The sequence below is a fragment of the Bos mutus genome, chromosome 26 (genome assembly GCF_027580195.1).
Source record: "Bos mutus isolate GX-2022 chromosome 26, NWIPB_WYAK_1.1, whole genome shotgun sequence".
Taxonomy (NCBI): domain Eukaryota; kingdom Metazoa; phylum Chordata; class Mammalia; order Artiodactyla; family Bovidae; genus Bos; species Bos mutus.
Genome location: NC_091642.1, coordinates 21,380,718 through 21,404,395, shown reverse-complemented (window position 1 = coordinate 21,404,395; position 23,678 = coordinate 21,380,718). Strand labels below are relative to the sequence as shown.

Below are 23,678 nucleotides of genomic sequence, written 5' to 3'. Positions count from 1 at the left end.
ATCATGACAAACTGTGGAAAGCTCTTAGAGAGATGGGAATACCAGACCATCTCACCTGTCTCCTGAGAAACCTGTATGCAGGCCAGGAAGCAACAGTTAGCACCCTGTATGGAACAACTGATTGGTTCAAGATCGAGAAAAGAGTATGACAGGGCTGTCTGCTATCACCCTGTTTGTTTAACCTAAATGCTCAGCACATCATGAGAGATGCGAGCTGGATGAGTCACAAGCCGGAATCAAGATAGGCGGGAGAGACACCAACAACCTCAGATATGCAGATGATACCATTCTAATGGCAGAAAGCCAAGAGGAACTAAGCCTCTTGAGTGTGATGGAGAGTGAAAGAGCCGGCTTAAGACTAAATATTAAAAAAACTAAGTTCATGGCATCCAGCTCCAGGACTGCATGGCAAATAGAAGGGAAAAAGGTGGAAGTAGTGACATTTTCTCTTCTTGGGCTCCAAAATCACTGCAGATGGTGACTGCAACCATGAAATCAGAAGACGATTGCTTCCTAGCAGGAAAGCGATGACAAACCTAGACAGTGTGTTGAAAAGCAGAGACATTACTCTCCAGACAAAGGTCTGTATAGTCAAGGCTATGGTTTTCCCAGTGGTCACATACAGCTGTGAGAGCTGGACCGTAAAGAAGGCAGAATGCCAAAGAATTGATGTCTTTGAACTGTGGTGCTGGAGAAGATCCTTGAAAGTCCCTTGGATAGCAAGGAGATCAAACCAGTCAATCTTCAGGGAGATCAACCCTGATATTCACTGGAAGGACTGATGCTGAAGCTGAAACTCCAGTGTTTTGGTCATCTGATGTGAACAGATGATTCATTGGAAAAGTCCCTGATTTTGGAAACGATTGAGGGCAGGAGGAGGACAGGGCATCAGAGGATGAGATGGCTGGATGGCATCACTGATGCAGTGAACATGAACTTGGGCAACGTCTGGGAGATGGTGAGGGACAGAGAGGCCTGGAGTGCTGCAGTCCATGGGGTTGCGAAGAATTGGACATGACTGGGAGATTGAACAACACTTTCTGTATTAGAAAAACACCCCTTCTTTTTCCTGCTGCCATTTGTAGGATTGCTCAATCTTTTAGTTAAACAAAACCAAAATTGTTCACTTCTCAGTGTTCCACCCCCTTGAAATAAGCCACATAGCTCGCTGTGGGTGTGCCGGCCTCAGACTGCTGCTACAGTCACTTGATCTTCCTTATCTGGCGTCACTCTTGGCTCCTTAGTTGTCTCTTCATCTACTACCTTAGCTCCTCCTTTTTCCTCTTCTACCCAGTTTTTTCTGCTGCTCTAGTCACCTCCCTTCTCAGAGGCTCAAAAGCTGTTCTCAGGAGGATTTTTTTGGTTTTGTTTTTCCTTTTCTCAAAATATTCTAAGGAAGTTACTTATATACCATCCAAAGATACATGTTTCATTGACAAATTTCTACACTAGGGTTAAATCTCTCAGTTTGAACTTTTTTGCAAGAGGTTTTGTTTTGTTTTTGCTTTTTTGTCAGTGCTTAGATATTACAGGTGTGAATTCATGAATATAAAGTGCATAAAGCTTGTTTTATGTAAAATATATGCTCTAAAAAATTGGCTATGTCCTAATATAATGGGGTTCCCAGGTAGCTCAGTGGTAAAGAATCCACCTGCCAATGCAGGATTCGATCCTGGATCAGGAAGATCCCCTGGAGGAGGAAATGGCAACTCACTCCAGTATTCTTGCCTGGGAAATCCCCGGGACAGAGAAGCCTGCAGGCTCCATGTGGTTGAGAAGGAGTCGGAGATGACTCAGTGACTAAGCAACAACACTAGTTGTAACTTGGTCAAAACGGGAGATCTGTTCTCAGCAATTTAACATGGTATTCTTTTCACCTTTCATTGGATTAGCCAAATTTGCCAATTCATAAAAATAATCTTTGTCATATGTATAAGCATCTTTCTGGGTCAGTGAGTTTGAGCATTTAGGTGCCTTTCAAACGCAATGTTTGTGATCAGTTATGGCATTCTGTTTTTTTTTTCTTGTACGTGTTATTAACTCCGTCATGTCCAACTCTTTTCTGCCTCACGAACTGCAGCCCACCAGGCTTCTGTGTTCATGGGATTTTCCAGGCAAGAATACTGGAGTGGGTTGCCATTTCCTTCTCCAGGGGAATCTTCCCATCCCAAGGGTTGAACCCAGGTCTCCTGCATTGCAGGCAGATTCTTTACTGTCTGAGCCATAAAGTCTACCATACTTGTACTAGATAACCATTAAGGCTTTGAGCCCGTAGGGTGTGGTATATCTGGGCCAGGTTGACCAAATTACTGTTTACTGACCTTTGTATTAACCTAGAGCATTCTTAAGTCTCCTTTCATGGTGATACAGTGGCAGATTGCAGTTTGACTGGCTCCAAGATAATTTCTCTTAATTATTCCTAAGTCTTTGGTTAATGCAGTGTAAGAACAAGCATTGTTCCAAGAAAGGATATAAATGGCTTTTGAGTTTCTTTTCTTAGCATGCAAGTCAAAAGATCAGGGTGAAAGCAAAAGCACATGACACAAAAGTGTGTGGTTTGCTAGTAGATTATAGGGTTCCTCTGGCTTAAATTATACAAACCACTGTAAGCTGTTAACTAGTGACAATTTTTGTCTCTTTTTTCTATTAGTCTCTATTTTCTGTTAGTTTTCTATTAGTTCTATTAATTTTATTTAGAATAAAACCATGTGATAAATTATAGGTTTATTAGGTATGTTGCTTTATGTATCTTTCTGCTCCCCCCACCCCCAATACCTACTCATCCTTTTAAGATCCAACTCCAATGTAACTTCTCAAGAACTTTTCAAATTGGCTCCTTTCTCTGGGTTTGTAATGCATCTCTAATAACAGAGTGTACTGTATAATTTTTAAAAGAAACTGTCTCCTTTCTTCCTCCCCCAACCCACTAAGTTGCTAGTATGTTAGATTCAAAGGTGATATCTCATTCATTTCTTCATTTTCCAATTGTACTACCTCCTTAGATGTATGACATAATAGGTGTTGAATGAGTTGTTAAAAGAATGAATGAATTTAAGCAGAAAAGTAGAAAAATTAGTTGATATTAGTTGATGAATTGACTGACCAACTTAGAATTTAAAGATAATTTTTTGAAATATAAATTCAGAGCAGATTAAAAATCAGTACAGCTATAGATTTGACAGAACAAGTTGATATTCTCCAACTTTAATAATATTTAGGGGCAGAAAGTATGATGCAGTAAACTGAAATGCCTCTAAATGCAAAGAAGAAATGTGTTTACGGGCTACTTTTGTTTCTGTGTTTGTTTTAATTTTAATTAAACCCCTTATGCTGTCTCTTTGGCTGAGGAAACATCTACCAACCACAGGAGATACTTTCCTGAAGTCACGCGGAACTGGAGGGATTGAGGAATGGAAGTGAAGATAGGGAGAAAATTCCTAAACCTGTCTCCTGCCCTGTCTTGGATACAACTTATGATGGTATTTGGTGACTCAAAGCTGTTTTAGTTTTAAAGGATGGGGTGTGGTTCTTGCCGTGGGTAGGCAGCACGTGTTCTAGAGCTTGATCTTGGAGAAGTAAGATTGTTAGTCCTCTAAGTGCTGTGATTTGTTAGCTTGGCACTCGCCTAGCTAATTAGCACTCTTTGAAGGTAAATACTTGAATTTGGGGAAGATAATTTTTTTTTTAATTGGTATGGCTTTTTTCCACTGGGTAAATTATTTGAAATATGACACATTTTTCCAACTAAATAGATTTTTAATTCTGTTTTGGACTTTACTCCCAAGCAAAAATTATTTGTGAATGCAGGTTTCTTAATACCACATGAATATCATGAATATTATTCTTCACTTTTTTTATGTAGGGTTTTTTTTTTTTGCGGGCTTCTCATAATTTGTTCTTGTTCATTTGCTAAGTTGTGTCCCATTCTTTGTGACCTCATGGACTACAGTACTCCAGACTTCTCTGTCCTTCACTCTTTCCCAGAGTTTGCTCAAACTCAGTAGTCAGTGATGCCATCCAACCATCTCATCCTGTCGCCCCTTCTCCTCTTGCCCTCAATCTTTCGCAAGGTCTTTTCCAATGAGTTAAGTCTTCGCCAAATTATTGGAGCTTCAACTTCAGCATCAGTCCTTCCAATGAATATTCAGAGATGATATCCTTTAGAATTAATTGGTTTCATCTCCTTGCAGTCCAAGGAATTCTCAAGAGTCTTCCCCAGCACCACAATTTGAAACCATCAATTCTGCAGCACTCAGCCTTCTTTATGGTCCAACTCTCATATCCAAACGTTGACTACTGGAAAAACCATAGCTTTGACTAGACAGACCTTTGTCAGAAAAGTGGTATCTCTGTCTAGGTTTGTCATAGTTTTTCTTCCAAAGAGCAAGTGTCTTTTAATTTCATGGCTGCAGTCACCGTCCGCAGTGATTTTGGAGCCCAAGAAAAGAAAATCTGTCACTGTTTCCAGTTTTCCCCCATCTATTTGCCATGAAGTGATGGGACCAGATGCCATGATCTTAGTTTTTTAAGTGTTGAGTTTTAAGCCCTCTTTTTCACTCTCCTCTTTTCACCCTCATCAAGAGGCTCTTTAGTTCCTCTTTGCTTTCTGCTGTTAGAGTGGTATTATCTGCATACCTGAGGTTATTGTTATTTCTCCCAGCAATCTTGATTCCAACTTGTGCTTCATCCAGCCCAGCATTTCACATGATATATTCTGCATGTAAGTTAAATAAGCAAGGTGACAATATACGGCCTTGATGTACTCCTTTCCCAATTTGAAACCAGCCCATTGTTCCATGTCTGGTACTGACTGTTGTTCTTGTCCTGCATACAGGTTTCTCAGGAGCCAGACAATGTGGTCTGACATTCTGTCTCTTTAAGAGTTTTATAGTTTGTTGTGATCCACACAGTCAAAGGCTTTCGTGTAGTCAGTGAAGTGGAAGTAAATGTTTTTCTCGAATTCCCTTATTTTTTCTGTGATCCAACGGATGTTGGCAGTTTTAACTTTGGTTCCTCTGCCATTTCTGAATCCAGCTTGTACATCTGAAAGTTCTTGGTGCACATACTGCTGAAACCTAGCTTGTAGGATTTTGAGCATAACCTTGCTAGCATGTGAAATGAGTGCTATTGTGCGGTAGTTTGAAAATTATTTGGCATTGCCTTTCTTTGGGATTGGAATGAAAACTGACCTTTTCCAGTCCTGTAGCCACTGCTGAGTTCTCCAAATTTGCTGGCATTTGTACTTTAACAGCATCATTTTTTAGGATTTGAAATAGCTCAACTGGAATTCCATCACCTCCACTAGCTTTGTTTGTAGTAATGGGCCCACTTGACTTCACACTCCAGAATGTGTGGCTCTGAGTGAGTGACACATACCCATCTTTGCATAAAATGTTCCTTGGTATCTCCAGTTTTCTTGAAGAGATCTCTAGTCTTTCCTATTCTATTGTTTTCCTCTGTTTCTTTGTATTGTTCACTTAAGAAGGCTTTCTTATCTCTCTTTGCTATTCACTAGAACTCTGCATTCAAATAGTTATATCTTTGCCTTTCACTTCTCTTTTCTCAGCGATCGATTTGTAAGACTCCCTCAAAAGCCACTTTGTCTTCTTGCATTCATTTTTCTTGGAAATGGTTTTGGTCACCACCTCCTGTACAGTGTTATGAACCATGGTCCATAGTTCTTCAGGCACTCTGTCTACCAGGTCTATTCCCTTGAATCTACTCGTCTTTTAAGAGATGGTTAATAAAATGCATTGTTTTGGGAAGTATTATGCCATGATTGAGTCAAAGTCACTTTTTTTCCCCCCACTTGTAGTTTGACAGCCTTCAGATAACAATACAAACTCATAAGTTTGATTATTTTTTGTTTTTAATTGGGATAATGCCTGATCTTTAGACCTACTATTTCACTGAATTTCAGCTTCAGCTCTGTTAGACTTGACTCATCAATCTTTTAATCCAGAAAAAAGCTATTTTGAATATTAACCAAATCTAACTTATCTTCAACCTTTTTATAATATGACTTTTCTATAACAGCTTCCTCTGTAAATCCTGTATTACGTCTTTTAACAAATAACCATCTATCAAGTATTAAACAGGTGAAGGACATTATTCCTTTACCATTCATATTTTTTTAATTTGCCTGTGTTAGGTCCTGAGGCAACCTGCCTTGCTGTTTCTCACAGCACATGTGAGAACTGTGTCAGTGACCAGACAGTTGTGGGTCAGTGTAATGAGTGCTGTATTGGAGGTGAGCCACAGGGACTTGTGGCTTTAAACTTCAGGCTGGAGGCTTTCCTTCATAAATCCATCTTTGAAAGGGAGCCAAAACTAGGGTATTCCTAAAGGAGAAATTATGGAGTGTAGTCAGAATTGCCCACAGATAAGAGTTCATGTCACCAACTTCAGGAGGCCATCATCATCTTCTTTTCCAAAAAATTGGAGTTTAGCTGATGTACAAAGTTGTGTTAGTTTCATGTGTACAGCAGAGTAAGTCAGTTATACATACGTTTATATCTATTCTTTTTCAGATTCTTTTCCCTTAGATTATTATAAAATACTGAGTATAGTTCCCTGTGCTGCAGTAGGTCCTTGTTGTTTACCTGTTTTATATATTGTAGTATGTATGTTTTAATCCCAAACTCCTAGTTCATATTTGTTGAGCGTAATATATGTTGAACTATCCCCCAGATTTAAACCCTCAAGCTGTTCTAATATTATAAGGAACCTGTCTTATTATAAGGAAAAAGTCAGTACCCTTTTCCTGACTCAGAGCATTGTAAATTCTCAGGAGGAGGTAGGATGTTGAGTCAAAGTGAATAAACAGTTTTGATCCTTGGTACCCGAACACCATGGTCACCATTTTAATCAAGGTTATCTATGCTGTATTATCACTTCTGAGAACAATTAGTTTGGGGAAGACAGGCCATGCGGAGAGTAAGAGCTCCTCTTCAGCACTCCCACACATTCCAGGGCCATCTCTGACTTACGTTTCATAACTCTGGGTGGCGGACTGTTCTGTGAAGATAACTCCTGCATAGAACTCACACACCTCTTACTGCCTCAGCTTTGGTTTGTTTTTTGTCTAGGCCTTTTTTCTCCCCTTGACTTTTGCTCCTTCTGTTGAATCTCTTGTACTGTTTGGTTGCCCCTCAACATCTGGGTTTTCTTTATTGCAGAGCCTCCCCATGCTGTGTATATAACTGTCTTATATGAAAATGACTTGTAATGAAAAATCACCACTCTGCTTTTTATCTCCATTGCCACTGATTGTATGACTTTATTTGCTTAACCTCCTTGAGTCTCAATATTCTCATCTGTAAAAGGAGCCTGATAGGGTTGTTGTGGGTGGTACATGAGATAAGTATATAAAGCACACAACAGCCTGAATTATTCTAGTGGCACTTTAGCTACTTGGTGGCAATCACTTTTCTTAAAACACAGAAGTTTACACACGCTTGGCTTTTAATCTTTTTGAAAAAAAAAATTTTTTTTAATCTTTTTGAAATTTTGTGCCATTTCATATGCCCTGTGATTATCTCCCGGCCCCCACCCCCCATTTTTCTGGCGCTTTGCTTTCCTTTTTTGCTGAGTGTTCAGCCGTAGTTGTTTTGCTTCTTTGATCATACCAAGTACCCATTTACCCAGGCATGTCCATTCAGCAGATACTCATGGATGGTTTCAGTGTGCCAAGCTCTGTGCTAGGTTTTGAGATAGAGAGGTGCTCTCATTCAAGGAGGGGAAAACACAGGGAAGCAGCCAGCTGGTAGGGGGAGTTCTGTAATGCTATTACTTTAAGCATTATGGAAACCCAAACCCACGTGAAGGAATTTTAAATTTGTTTGATAAGATCAGAAAAGTAGGTTAGCTTTTAGCTGGACCTCATTTGGTAAAAGAAATTTCATTTCAGACAAAAGGAGCTGTTATATACAAAGACGGGTAAAAATGTAAGGTACATATAGTCACTAGGAAGTCAAAAGAAAAGGAAGAGCCTTTCTTTCAGATGTGAAAAACTGCTTGCGGCAGTGCTTACGTTATTTTCTTTGCATATATATGCAAAATGAGAGCAAATGTAGGGGTTGGGTAGCACACGCACTTAGAGACAATATGTGGAAAGTGCATGTTGTTGAACTGAACTTCGTTCTGTCAATTTTCCCTCCATTTGCTGTGTTTCTTCCCTTTAATCATTTACTGTATGTCAGGCACTTTACCACAGGTGTCTCTCTTAATCCATACAACTTTATGAACTAAGATTTTCCTCATTTAACAGATGAGAAAACTGAGACTCAAAGATGTTTAAAAAAACTGAAACTAAAAAATTTGTTTAAGATGTATAGCCTTTAAGTGGTTGAACTCTTCCTCCGAACCAGTGTTATCTCCAAAGTTTCTGTTCTCTTCACCCTTAAAATGTGGAGCTGCAGCCAAAGAGCCTTAGACTAGGTCCACCCAGTAAACTGCTGAGCAGTTGGATGACTGGTACAGGCAGCCAAACTTTCTAAGTTTTATTTCCTTCACCCAAGAAATTGAGTGATTGGAGCAGATGAATCTACACTTCCTTTTAACCTTATGATTTCTTCTTAGGCTCCTTCCATCTCTTTGGTTCATATCTGATCATTTTGTTCAGCCAAGTATAAGTTACGTGATATAGTAGAGATAAGTTCTGATCTCCAGGTTGCAAAGACATGGCTACTTGGAGTTGTTTAAAATCACTTTTTTAAAAAATTCTATATTTATTCACAAGTTCTGTGAACTTTGCTATCATCTAGCTTTTTTTTTTTTTTTTTTTTTTTTGAAGGCAATGGCACCCCACTCCAGTACTCTTGCCTGAAAAATCCCATGGACGGAGGAGCCTGGAAGGCTGCAGTCCATGGGGTTGCTGAGGGTTGGACAGGACTGAGCGACTTCACTTTCACTTTTCACTTTCATGCATTGGAGAAGGAAATGGCAACCCACTCCAGTGTTCTTGCCTGGAGAACCCCAGGGATGGGGGAGCCTGGTGGGCTGCCGTCCTTTGGGTCGCACAGAGTCGGACACGACTGAAGCGACTTACCAGCAGTAGCAGCAGCAGCAGCTTTTTTAAAAATATTATTATTATTATTATTATTTTACTTTACAATATTGTATTGGTTTTTGCCATACATCAACATGCATCTGCCACGGGTGTATACGTGTTCCCCATCCTGAACCCCGTCCCACCTCCCTCCCCATACCATCCCTCTGGGTCATCCCAGTGCACCAGCCCCAAGCTTCCTGTATCCTGCATCAAACCTGGACTGGCAATTCGTTTCTTATATGATATTATACATGTTTTAATGCCATTCTCCCAAATCGTCCCCCCTCCCTCTCCCACAGAGTCCAAAAGACTATTCTATACACCTGTGTCTCTTTTGCTGTCTCGCATACAGGGTTGTCGGTACCATCTTTCTAAATTCCATATATATGCGTTAGTATACTGTATTGGTGTTTTTCTTTCTGGCTTACTTCACTCTGTATAATAGGCTCCAGTTTCATCCACCTCATTAGAACTGATTCAAAAAATCACTTTTGAAATAAAAACAGTGATTGCCTCTGGGAATGTGGGAGAAGGAGATTGCCTAGGAAAAGACATGACAGAGGTTTTCTGGGATAAAGAAAATGTTCTATATCTAGATAGGAGTTGGGGTTATACAGGTGTACACTTACATGTTTCTGCAACTTCATTGTATGTACATTTTGTACCAAAAGAAAAAAAGTTATAAGCAAATACTGAACTCTAGCTAATGATATGCCTGCTGAAGTATTTGAATTAAGTATACAGTTCAGTTCAGTTGCTCAGTTGTTTCCAACTCTTTGCGACCCGATGGACTGCGGCACACCAGGCTTCCCTGTCCATCACCAACTCCCAGAGTTTATTCAAACTCATGTCCGTTGAGTCGGTGATGCCATCCAGCCATCTCATTCTCGGTAGTCCCCTTCTCCTCCCACCTTCAATCTTTCCCAGCATCAGGGTCTTTTCAAATGAGTCAGTTCTTCTCATCAAGTGGCCAAAGAATTGGAGTTTCAGCTTCAACATCAGTCCTTCCAATGAATATTCAGGACTGACTTCCTTTAGGATGGGCTGGTTGGATCTCCTTGCAGTCCAGGGGATTCTCAAGAGTCTTCCAACACCACAGTTCAAAAGCATCAATTCTTCGACACTCAGCTTTCTTTATAGTCCAACTCTCACATCCATACATGACTACTGGAAAAACATAGCCTTGACTAGACGGACCTTTGTTGGCAAAGTAATGTCTCTGCCTTTGAAGAAGCTGTCTAGGTTGGTCAGGCTTCCCTGGTAGCTCAGAGGGTAACTTTTCTTCCAAGGAGCAAGCATAATTTAATTTCATGGCTGCAGTCACCATCTGCAGTGATTTTGGAGCCCCAGAAAATAAAGTCTGTCACTGTTTCCACTGTTTCCCCATCTATTTGCCATGAAGTGATGGGGCTGGATGCCGTTATCTTAGTTTTCTGAATGTTGAGTTTTAAGCCAACTTTTTCACTCTCCCCTGTCTTTGACTTTCATCAAGAGGCTCTTCTGTTCTTCTTTGCTTTTTGCCATAAGGGTAGTGTCATCTGCATATCTGAGGTTATATTGATATTTCTCCTGGCAATCTTGATTTCAATTTATGCTTCATCTGTACACTTTAATTTGTACAGAAAGTGTACAATTGCCTGTAATTTACTTTAAAATGCATGAAAGAAAAAAAAATAAAATGCATGAAAGGTAAGCTGTATTAATGGATGGAAAGAGAAATGGGTAGTTGAAGACATACGTGATAAAGTATGAAAGTGAAGTTGCTCAGTCGTGTCCAACTCTTTGCGACCCCATGGACTGTAGCCTACCTGGATCCTCTGTCCATGGGATTTTCCAGGCAATAGTACTGGAGTGGATTGCCAGTACTCCAGGGGATCTTCCCAACCCAGGGATTGAACCCCAGTCTCCCGTGCTGTAGACAGACGCTTTACCGTCTGAGCCAGCAGGGAAGTGATAAAGTATAGTACAGTGTTAACAATAGAATCTAGCTAGTGCATGTATGGCGCTCACTGTAAAATTCTTTCTAATTTGCTATCTATGTAAAAGTTTTAAGAATAAAATAAATACATATATGTTAGTATTAAATACAATAAATTCTTGAGGAGAAAAATCACTTTAAAAATGAGCTGACAAAATTTCATATCTCCAGCCTCCTCGTTTGAATGGTCTTTGTTAGTACCACCCAAGGCTCTAGTTAGACTGTCATGAGTTTAAGTGACCTGATTTAAACAACTGAGGGAGATGTTTGCTTTCCTTAGCCAATCTTGTAGGTGGGGCAGGTTCCTTCCCTTAGACATTTCAAACTAGTCTAAGTGTCCCTCAGAGCTTAAGCTTGCCAAGCAAAGCTCATCTCTGTGGCTGTTTTGAGTCAGTAATAGTTATACCCTATTTCTAGAAGCTAGTGTCACCAGCAGCCAAAGGTTAAACTTTTCTTCTCCTCCCCTTTCCTACCCCAGATATAGCCTCGATCAGATGAGGTTTGTTAAGGAAAAAAAGTTCTTTGGTTTTGTGCTTTGTTTTCAGGCTACCACTTGTTTGAGATGCCTTATATTTCTTTCACAAATCACACTTCATGCTTTCACAGCACTTTAGTTGGAGACAACTTCTCATTGTGCTGGTTTGAGTTCTGGCACTTCAGAGCATCTTCATTCTGAAGATTATTTGGAGCAGAGAGCTTTTCTTCTCTTCGTTGGTTAAGCCTTAGCTCCTCCCCGTGTGTTCAGTCACTCAGTTGTGTCCAACTCTTTGTGACCCCATGGACTGTAGCTGGCCAGGCTCCTCTGCCCGTGGGATTTCCCAGATAAGAATACCACAGTGGGTTGCCATTTCCTACTCCAGGGGGTTTTCCAGACCCGGGATCCAACCCACATCTCCTGTGTCTCCTGCATTGGCAGGTAGATTCTTTACCACTATGCCACCTGGGAAGCCCTAGCCCCTACTGGTACCCAAATTGAGTATACCATCCAAGTTGTGTTTGAAAATACTGGCATTAGGAGTGTATGAACTCTTGTGCAGCAAAAGAAGAGAGGAGAGGTGCTTGGAACAATGAATTCAATCATGGGATACCTGGTTTATTTTTTTTAAATACAGTTAAATAGGTAAAATATGTTTTGAATTATTTTGTTCTTTTCTATAACTGATGACAGTAATTAATCACAAGTCATTTTACATACTGAAAACACAAGTTATTGACATGCTGTATGTTTGAAAATAGAGTATAACAAAATGACATTTTACAAAATTTAAGTGAAACAGACATTTGACATAAAATTGGAGTTGGAGGGCAATGGAGAGAGGGGGATAGAATACTTCTTGAGTTTCACGTGAGTCTCTGGCACTCAATAGAGAGTATTTTTATTTAAAACCCACAAAACTGATGGGCAGAGGAAAGGAGAAATTTGATTACTTGAGAGTTATCCTAGAAATTGGATCTGTAAATTTACATGAATCCCTGAAACGGGCAGGTGTATGTGAGTGCCAAATAATGTCTGAACTAACGCAGAAAAATTCACTTTTCTGCATGACTGTGTGAAAGCATTGGTTCCCAACAACTTTCACGTTTATAAGGATTTTTTTTTTAAGGACTCACTACACATTGGGCAAGCAGCTCTGTAGTCCAAAAAGTACTGGCTGGATTTAACGTACTGGGGGCATGTGGATTCTGAAAAATGTCGCACCTTGTCTATGCCAGTAAATCAGAGTGTCTATTCTTGATACTGAATCTGATGTCATTGGCAAATTTTCCTCCTTATTGGTAGGGTGATACTCAGAAGGGAGAAATTTTTTCCCTGTATTTTGCGCTCTCTCTGAGGTGTTCTTACGATTTCCTTTTCTTTTCTTTCTTTTTTTTTTTTTAAAGCTATGAAATAATACTGGCAAGTCCCAAGAAAACTAGCTCTGGATTTCATTTTGTCTCTTCAGCTCTGTGTGATCTTGCGCACATTCCTGACATGTTACAAACAGCTTGTGTCTCTGCATGTGCAGTATCCATTTTCAGTGGTGAAAGCCCCAAAAGGAAACAGACTGATTCTTCCATGCACAAACAGCTGGGCAGTTGTGGATGGAATTAATTGCTGATATGTATTGGCTGTGTTTTTCTTCTCTTGTCATTTCCTTTGCAGCTGTGAAAGTGAAATTTGACTTGAAAACAGACATTTCCAACAGTGCAAATCCAAAAAAGTATCAAGATGGCACTCTTCTAATAGAATATCTAACCGCTACCTTTAAGTTGCTCAGTTTAGGGGTTAGATGGGGAAGAGCAAGGGATGGCAGCAGGTGATTCATAATTATATATATGGATGAAAAAATAATTATATCCGGCAGTTGGACTATGAAAGGAAGATTTTAGAATGGATTGACTTATCATATGGGAAGAGTGACCTTATAATCCAGCAGAAGGTTAGATCAGTCAGCACCTACCTCCTGAAAGAGGGTGTTCTAGGCCATCTCTCAAAATATTGAAATTTCAGTACTCCAGACTGATTTGTTGTTCCAGTGTGAGGGAGTAGCAATTGGAGAGGGTAATGTGACAACATTAAAAATATTTTCCCAGTCTTCTCCCAAAGCTTTTTCCGTTGTTTGTTTTAAATGCTATATAAATGATTATATAGCTTATTTTTTACATGCTGAGGTATTTTATTGAGAAACCTATTTTTTTTATTTCATTGGTTATAGGAGTTCAGTTAATAATAACTGGTTGTGTCTCTGAATATGCATACAGAAAGTAGTATTGATTAAAGTCATTTTGAACAATAATCATGTTTAATAACAGTTTCAATGACTGAAATTTTAAGCTCTGTTAAAGGTTTTTAGACAGTATATATGCATCCTATTGAATATCTTATTTGGAAATAAATCAGAAAAAATTAAAGCATGGAGTTATTTGAAAAAGTGAGTGATTGAAACTTTTTTAAAAGCCCAGTGTGCATATTAATGATTTTCATCAAAATAATTTCCCCTTTTATGCATTTATTTCAATATCATATCAAAGCATAAATCAAATCCCTTGTTTTTGAAGGCAACTCTTGCTAATTAGTTGATAAGAAAATGTTTTTTTTTTTGTTTCTGCATTGCCAGGAGAACTGGAGCATTAGTAGAAAAGGATAGGTAATGCTTGAACGTGTTCAGGTCCCCTGTCTTAGCCAAATAGGCCAAAGTCAAGTTCTAGAGCAGTATTGCTGACACCTTGAGATATGCAGAAGCTGCTGTTGCTAAACTTAGAAGTTGGCATGGTTGGACTTCCTTTATAGTAATCCACTTCCACCTAACGTTCTGTTGGCTGAGCTGCATGATCTACCTTGCATTTTATCTTTACTTTCTTCACGAAAAAGCAGTGTCTGTATTTCATTTTGTGGCAGGAAAGCTGATCTACAAACCTGAAAATTTCCCCCGTTTCTTTGAAGACAGTTAACCAATTAATTTTGACTCTGAGGCACTGCAGAGTGTTGTGGCAGCACTAACGTGCAGTTTGCCCTCACTGAAGTCGGTCTGGGTGTGTTGTTTCCCCTAGAGTGTGGGCTCCACCCTTGCTCTAACCGCACGGTGTGGATATCTCACTGTTTAAAACAAAGTTCATTTTTAGGGCAGCGTTGCATCAGAGTTGCCACACAAAACCCGGCTTAAGAAAATTACAGCAGCTTCCATTCTTTTTAATAAGTAAGTACAAAATTGTCCATTGTAATCCTGAGAGCTCACAGCTTTAGGGGGAAGCAGAGATAAGATAGATGGTTAATTTTGTGCCAGTTGCTACCAACGTGCAATATTCTTCTTGGGGAGGAGCCTGTGGCTTTATCAATCAACTAAATTTTTCCCTGTTAGTTCACTTGTCTGCTTTTTGGCCCTCTTGAACAGTTTACTGAACTGTTCTTAATTGTTTGGGGGGATGACATTGACTATTTAAGGAAAATACTGATAGTCTTTCATGTGCTAATTGTTAAGAGTAAAATGCTTAAAGTCGTGTTTTACACTGAATATATTGGACTCATTAATAGCATAATCTGGCAATACTGTATTTCAAGACATCATAGCGTGAACTTTGTGTGTAAGAGTGGGTTCATTGAATTAAAAAAAGGCAGCATCTAAAGAGCCTTTATTTCTGTCATAATGATGCTTTGTCCTCCTGCTATTGGGTGTTTGTCAGAAGAGTTGGAGAAGGCTGAAGCCCAAAGTTCTGCTCCATGCCTTGTCTATGCCTCTGTGTTCTTTCTAGCGTTTGTGACGTGAACGGTAAGTTGAACTATAGGAGGTTTATTGTTATTCAGTGAGGGCCACATTCAGCAATAATTCTTTGCAAATGGGGGCTAACTTTTCTTTTTCTCACACTGGAGTTCTGTTTGGAGTTGGGTTTTAAATGCCTGTGAGTATGTAATTCTGCACTGCCCTACGAGGGCACAATCGAAGAGAGGCTGTGCTGTGTGATGTCTCCACTGTTGTCTTCCTCTCCTGCAGGTTCAATGTGTCCCCTTGTGGGGCAGACGCACCCATTTGATAAAGCAAGTTGAATCATATGCCTAAGTTGAAATCTAAAGCTGTGTGCTGAAAACAGATTTTCTGTAAAGCTTGCAGGGGTGACATTGTGTCATCCTTTTTGGACTTGGATTTCCTAGCATTTCCTGCTTCAGCTTCCTCTTGGTTGAATTACTACTCTTTAGTAGTAGTAATGTGTTTAGCTATTTTCTAACATCACAAGGATACAAGAATAAAGTAAAAGCATGGTATCATAGAAAGAAACACTAGCCTGGAAACCAAGAGGCTTTTACTTTGGACACTAGTTTATCTGTGAAATTAGGAATTTGCGTTAGCTCTCTAAGACCTTTTCCAGCTTAGAATACTCTCATTCTCTGGGTAAAAGAACCATGCCTATTCCAGAGATGCTAAAGGGAATGCACTAGATTTGAGAAAAAAAAATGTTTAGATGTTAATCCAGAAACATTCTTACAAATGACGTTAGAACTGAAGCTTTGCTTTAAATAAACTGTATGTTCAGAAATTTGGGGAATTTGCTATTTATTATCTGAGGAGTAGAATTAGATATATAAATCATCCCCTCAACAAGAAAGTAAATTTTCAAGCTGTAACTCGGTGAATCTCTTGCCACAGGTGTTGTGTAGAAATTTTATTAAATGTTGCCCTGATTCATGGGGTCGCAGAGTCGGACACGACTGAGCAACTGAACTGGACTGAACTGATACTCAATGTGGGCTTCCCTGGTGGCTCAGGTGGTAAAGAATCCTCCTGCTATGCGGAAGACCTGGGTTCAGTCCCTGGGTTGGGAAGATCCCTTGGAGGAGGGCATGGCAACCCACTCCAGTATTCTCGCCTGGAGAATCCCACGGACAGAGGAGCCTGGCGGGCTGCAGTCCATGGGGTTGCACAGAGCTGGGCTGCAGTGACTAGGCGGCAGCAGCAGCATGCTCAATGGACAGTTATTAGTTCTATAGCCTTGGGTAAGTGGCTTTCAATCTTTTAAAAATATATATATTTTGCATCATGACCCAATACATGAACAACATACATACCACTTAATCTCCAAAATAAATTTTTCTTAGCACAAAAAACACAGTGCTGTGTTTTCTGTTCTGATTCATTAAGAAAAAAGTGTGTTTCAATCCACTGAGCTAGATGACCTCTGCTGTCCCTTTGAACTCTAGGAGAATATAGTTACTCCTGGACTTTTATCCTTGCTCCAGAGCAAAACTTGGCAACTAGTTTCCTGTTAAATATTGAAGTTAAAAGCTTTTCTAGATAGATTTTATTTAGAACAGTTATAGAAAGTCAGTAGGTGATATCTCATACTCTCTTATTTTTTTCTTCTAATTATTATGTAATGTAGAGAAAATGGTTTTTTTTTTTCCCCTTAGTCCTATTATATAGCTGCCATCAAATCCCTTCCTCTTTACCTCCAGTGTGCTGTACAAATTTTATTTATGCCTACTGTATTAGTGAAAACTAACATACCATGACATGAAAAGGGTTAGAAAGTCTTTTCCAGAGAAATAAATTGTGTCGTGTAGATTAGATACAGAGTATCAAATTAGCCTTGATAGACCCTATCTTTGTTTTCCTCAGAGTTGTCCCAGGGCTCAGTATAAGTTACCTTCTAAAAAGTATTAGTTTTGTACCTTAAAAAATGTACATGGAAAAAGGTGAGACCATATAAAGGACATATGACAGAATGTCTCTTTGGCACCCTAATGTTTGAGCCCTGTGCCCCGGTGGGTATTTTCTTCTCTATTTTTTCCAGAAAATTTCTATGAATATGAGTGGATATCTTTTTTAAAAATCCAAATAAAATTATATTACACATAAACCATTGTGTATCTACCTCATTCTTTTTAATGGGTGTGTCTCAGTGGATGGATGGATGTACCATCATTTATTTAAGCATTCATCTTTTGATAGACACCTGGATTATTTCCATGTCTCCCTTATCAGATATACTTATCAGTCTTCTCTCCTGCCTCCATTTTGGGACAGAACCTAGAACCTAGGTGCTTTTGGAAAGGGGTGAGAGTGCTGTGTGGAAATGGAAAAACCCCTCACTTTTGTTCCTCTCGGTAGAACACCAAAGTAGGCCCCACTGTCCCGACTATCATGAATGCCTAAAACTGCCCTGGGAGTCATTTTTCAGCAGATTAATGAAATGACATTGGGTTCAAAGTCTGGTAACTGGAGTGTGAGATTGTAAGTAGGTCACTTAACCCCCTTGATCTTCAGTTTTACCATCTATAAAATGACAGATTGAAATAGATGAGTCTTAATGTCCCTTCCAATTGTAATAGTTACATAGTATTTTTTAATATTGGCTTAAGCTCTAGAACCCAAATTGTATGAAGTTTCTGTTATTTAAATTAAAAACATCTTTTGTGTATATTGTGTGGTCTGTAATTTGTTTGACCTGCCATATGGTCTAAGCTATTTGAAAGTTTAAGAATGTTAAAAAAGAGAAGTTGAATAACATACTGTATTTTACATAAACTCTCCTTTTCTAAAAAAAGAAAAATCACTTTCAGAAGTATAAAACCCTTTCCAGAAGTAAAAGCAAATCTTTTTATCAAGCTTTTGAATACTTGAGGAGAAGATTCTGAGTGAGGTGATGTTTGTTTTTAAAATGGATCTTTGTAATTTTCAATGAATCCAGCCATTCAGAGTTAATCCTAAGGGCTTTGAAACTTGGCTTCAGTCCGCTTGTTTAAATTGTTTTCACATTCTAGCCCTCTAATCCATCTCCTTGTTTCATTGAATGCTAAAATTGATGTTGCTTGACATAGCTGAAGTTTTCTGATTTGGTGCTGAGGAAGCAGCCTTAGAGGTGAACTGTGCATTCCCATCCTGCCAGCAGAGTTATCAAGTTACACAGCGAAGTTACAGAGTAACAGAAGCAGGAGTTTTTGCTGTATCACATGTAGGATGTTTCAGTTCAGTCCAGTCCAGTCGCTCAGTCGTGTCCAATTCTTTGCGACCCCATGAATCGTAGCACGCCGGGCCTCCCTGTCCATCACCAACTCCCGGAGTTCACCCAAACTCCTGTGCATCGAGTCGGCGATGCCATCCAGCCATCTCATCCTCTGTTGTCCCCTTCTCCTCCTGTCCCCAATCCCTCCCAGCATCAGGGTCTTTTCCAGTGAGTCAGCTCTTCACATAGGATGTTTAGCATTGCCTATTTCACAATTCTTGTAATTCTGTCAAATGAAAGCTATCCTGAAAGCAGAATGGAATAAGAATATCTTCATTTGATTTATATCATTACAACAGGGAGATAAGAAGACATTTTCTTGGCATGAAAGTAGAGGAGTCTGTGTGTGTGTGTGTGTGTGCGCGCGTGCTGGTGACCCTAGCTTCTTAGCAAAAAGCTTGACATACCTTGAATAAGTGTGCTTCCCTGAAACCTGAGAGATTGTTATCCAAATAATGCTAGTGTTGCATGTTAGTTTTCATGTCAATTGTTTGACATAGTTCAGTTTATCAAAATGTATTGAGGACCTTCTAGGAGCCAAGAACTGCATTAAATAGTGGGAATGCCAGGTGACAGACAGGCTCACCAGAATCTACTAAAATGACAACTGTTATTTCTTCCATTGTTGCAGTTTTCCAATATCCACTGGTAAGTAGAACTGGGCAGAGAAAGTTCTTCAAGTTTGAGAAAATAAATGAAAACAAAGTATATTTCCGGTATTTAATAAGGGGTATTAATATCTTCTTAGGGTAGTGTCAGTTACTCTTCTGAGTGTGGGTCTGCTGGTGACATCAGTGTCCCACTAATCAAATTCTAAATGAAACACATTTGTGATACGTAATTGAGCCCTCATTTTTGCCTATTGTTGCACTTATTGTACCTTGTATTTTATAATGGCTTAAACAATTGCTTGTATGAAACTAGAAACTGGTCACACCATGTCTTGATGACATATCGCAATATCCTTGTCAAGTTACTTCATCCATTGTGGCATTTACAACTAAGGAAATTCTCCAGAGTTTAGAAATATACAGGATACTTCTGCCTACAGGATGTTGAACAAACTTTGTCTGAAACATTTGAAACCATTGTAGAAAAATAGTCCCAGGATAGCAAAATCAGTCAAGTAGATTGTCGTTTGAGCTGAAGCAGAAAGCTTTTTAAACAAGAGAGAAATAGTCTAATCATTACTCTGGTCTGTTATGTATGCAATCCCAGAAGGGACTGCTTTTTCTACTTTGGAGCCCAGCTTTTGGCCAGGGTCCTGTGACACTCAGTGGGAATTCACTTCCTATCAGGAAACGCTGTTTTTCAATGTATTATCTTGTTGAGACAACCACAGTGGACAATAGGCTATTAATGTATTAGAACAACAAGTGTCATAACTAAGCCAATATTTGCTTTGTTTTGAGTGTTACCCTACAAAAAAAACTTTGGCCAGGCTTCAGAATATGTTTGACCATCAGTAACTGCTGGACATTTTTCATACTCTCAAAAACGTAGCTGAATAATTTATTCTTCTCTCTCTGTTGATAGGAAGTGAGTAGAGTAAACCTGCAAAAGTTCATCTCCATTATTAAAGCACTTTTTTCTTCTTTGTTCTTTTTAACTGTCATGGCTTTTGTACCCAGCAGTTGGTGCTGCTGCTGCTGCTGCTAAGTCGCTTCAGTCGTGTCCGACTCTGTGCGACCCCATAGACGGCAGCCCAACAGGCTCCCCCGTCCCTGGGATTCTCCAGTATTCTTGCTTGTATTTATCTCTCATTTGGCATTTGTCATAAACTGGCTTGTACTGTCAGTCTCTTTCCATGTAGTTGATAGAGAATTTTGATTCTCGATAGTTAAACTAAAAAAGTCTTCAAGGGCAGGACCTAGATCTGTGCTTTATATCTCTTTATACTCAATCTAACAGCTGGATTAGTGGATAAGTAGGTTTTTTGGTTATATTAAGATGATATTTTGTAGCATTATTTGTATCTGGCCTCAGAACACAGTGGTTAAGTATAGATTTTTTTAAATTGCTCTTTTTATACCTTCACAGTTTTTTGTGATTACTTTTCAGTCTGCTACAGACGTTTCACACGTCTCATTACCTCAGCCATCTTGGGTGCCTGGCCATTCGGATCAAACTGTGATTAGCCCAGTTTTCAAGAGTTGTTCTAGATTCTCTGCCCTAGTTTACTGGGGAATGGGATAAGTCAGTAGCCCTACTCACCTCACTCAGTTTAATAAACCCTTATTGAGTAAATGTAAGTGGATAGTGAAGAAAGGGAAAATGTTGGCCCAGTTACTGGAGCAAACAGACATAAACAATTCAGAGGCAACACAGACTATGATTAAGTGCTTTGGGGAGGGGGAATGGGGAGGCTAACTCTGATGGAGGAGACTGGGGAACCATCATGGAAGGAGTTGGTTTTCTAATAGACCGCAAGGTGTAGATTAAGATTCGGCTGGATGGAGATGAGCAGGGAAAACTTTCCAAGTGTGTGAGAAATAAGGTGATCAGAGCATTAGTTAGGGAAACGGCTTTGTTTGGGAGAGCCATCATTTTCCTCTAAATCTGTGAGAGATCCTAAAACTTTTTCCATCCTGTTTTCAGACCCTGAATTTTAGAAACCCCTAGTCTGATTCTGAATAATTTCTTTTTTATAGATGGGAATCCAGGATGCTTTAAAAAAAAAAAAAAAAAAAAAAAACACTTTAGGGAATAACTAAGAAAATGGTTATGTTTGGAAAATTATGGTAGGTAACTTTGTGTTAACTCAGATGTAACAGTGAACCCAAAGGATTGTAGTATCCGTATTACCTTTTAGATGTTTAAAATAATACTTTACAACTTTATAGAATACCCTCCCCTGACAGTAGAGATCAAAAGTAGACACAAAGCATTTACCGAACTCTGGAGAGCTACTTAAGTTACCAAGCTCCATGAAGATTGCTTTTTATTTGACAATAAAGTCTTGATGCAGGCTTTAAATCCAGCTAAATAGGCTGTATAGAACTAAACTGTGAGTCTAGTCTTTGTGAGCATCAGAAAAACAAGAATCCTACTCCAAGCTTGAGTGTAAAATATAGCAAGCAATTTAAGTGGACCCTTCAGGCATGTATGAGTGGGCACAAAAAGCTGAGTCATAAAATACATTCTCCCTAGTGAATTACCTTGAAAGTTTAAAAAAGAAGTGTTCTCATTATCTAAAACAGGTATAAATGACTCTAAATTCTTACGAAAGCACACACCAAGAAAGTCTGTTTTGTGTGTTTTTAACCCTGGATACATACCTGCTGCTGCTGCTGCTAAGTCGCTTCAGTCATGTCCGACCTTTAGCAACCCCATGGACTGCAGCCCACTAGGCTCTTCCATCGCTGGGACTTTCCAGGCAAGAGTACTGGAGTGGGGTGCCACTGCCTTCTCCGGGATACATACCTACAAACCCCTTAAACTCAAGAAACTGATGCTTGAGGCACTAGCTGATTTTTCTTTTTCATGAAAGTTAACATTTAATGTACAGTAGCTTTTAAAATTAGTTTATTGCCAAAACCTTTAGTTAAAATATTTTTTAAATGTTGTTCATATTTAATCTTCTCTTACATTGAGAGATCGTGTGATCAGCATTCTTTATAGCATATGCTGCTCTAGATAAGGAGAAAAATCTTGAGTCAGATAAATTGAGGGACTGGGGCAAGTCACAGTCTCTCCTGGGACCTGTCTCTTCCTATGGAGACATGAGAGGGTAGTACTTTGTAATAATACTCTTAACACCTTTAAATTCTAGAGATGCTCTTCCTCTTTTGGTTGTAATTAGATAATATTAGGGAAGGCAGTATTTATTTCGTGGAGGAGTTGTCATTTAGATTTATAAATGCTGGTTGTTTCTCTGTTATCCTTACAAAGGTATTTTTCAGCCTCTTGTTTTTAATAAGCTTGCCTCCATAAATTAGAGATGTTGTTTTAATGTTTTCTCTTTTCCACTGAATTTGACATTAGATTTTTTAGATCTTCTTTAACATTTTTTTTAAACTTTTTATTAAGACTCTGTTTCTAGCTGTGGATTAGAGGTTTCGGTGGTAGTCTCTTTATCTTCCCATCATCTTCAGTCTTCTCAATGTTCATGTCTGAAAAGAATCTCAGTCTCTTTTCTCTTCTATGAATTGTCATAAAATACCAAAATGTGTGCACACACATTTTCAGGATTCTTACTCATACTGACTAGGCTTACTTCTCAAGGCTAAATCTTATTTTATACCAGGTCAGAATCTAGACCTCTTTAAATGAATTGACAAGCCTATATGGCAGTAAATCGGAGAAGGCAATGGCACCCCACTCCAGTACTCTTGCCTAGAAAATACAATGGACGGAGGAGCCTGGTAGGCTGCAGTCCATGGGGTCGCTAGAGTTGGACACGACTGAGCGACTTCACTTTCACGCATGGGAGAAGGAAATGGCAACCCACTCAAGTGTTCTTGCCTGGAGAATCCCAGGAACAGCAGGGCCTGGTGGGCTGCCGTCTATGGGGTCGCACAGAGTCGGACACAACTAAAGCGACGTAGCAGCAGCAGCAGCAGCATGGCAGTAAATAGCTAACACAGTTCTAGATGAAATAATGAAGCATATGTAATCTAGACATTAGGATCCAAAGGACTCCCCTCACCTCTTTCTAAAGCTCACAGTTACAGTTTTAGATTATACTTTGCAGAAGATAAAATTTAGTTAATTGAGGGATTTTGCTTATTTATTATTGACTTGATAATCAAATTCCTGAGAGTCACACTCTGTACTTCATGCTTTTACACTCCGGTAAACTTGATTGTAAGAAAATACAATCTATGAAAACATATATCTTATCAAAGAGTTCACGCTAGAGGTGGGGACTTGGATTTGGAGCTGAGTAGATAGAGGAGGAGTTGGAAACATTTACCAAAGGAGCTTAACTAGGTATAAATTTGAAATGACTCAAAATCTGAAAACCTTGCAGTTCAGTGATGGGGACAGGTATAGTAGAAGGTCAAGATGCAACATAGTGTAGGTTCTGGAGCCCATATGCTTGAGTTTATATCATAGCTACATGCTCACTGGTGTGTGACCTTGGACATGTAACTTCAATATGCTATTTCTTTGTTTGTAAACTGAGTGTGGTAATAGCATCTACCTGCCTAAGGTTATTACGAGGATTAA

At 39.3% G+C, this 23,678-nt stretch overlaps 1 protein-coding gene across 8 annotated transcripts in view; it reads left to right on the top strand.

Moving 5' to 3' along the window:
* Positions 1-23,678, top strand: part of ADD3 (adducin 3) — a 132,413-nt gene that overhangs the window by 56,547 nt on the left and 52,188 nt on the right. Inside the window, exon 1 of one of the 8 annotated variants that reach the window (XM_070363258.1) lies at positions 14,624-14,707. The exons of 6 other annotated variants lie outside the window; for them this stretch is intronic. The gene's annotated coding sequence lies outside the window, so the exon portion shown is untranslated. Of the gene's footprint in view, positions 1-14,623; positions 14,708-23,678 lie in introns of those variants that run through there. One more of the 8 variants, XM_070363262.1, reaches the window with a different exon arrangement.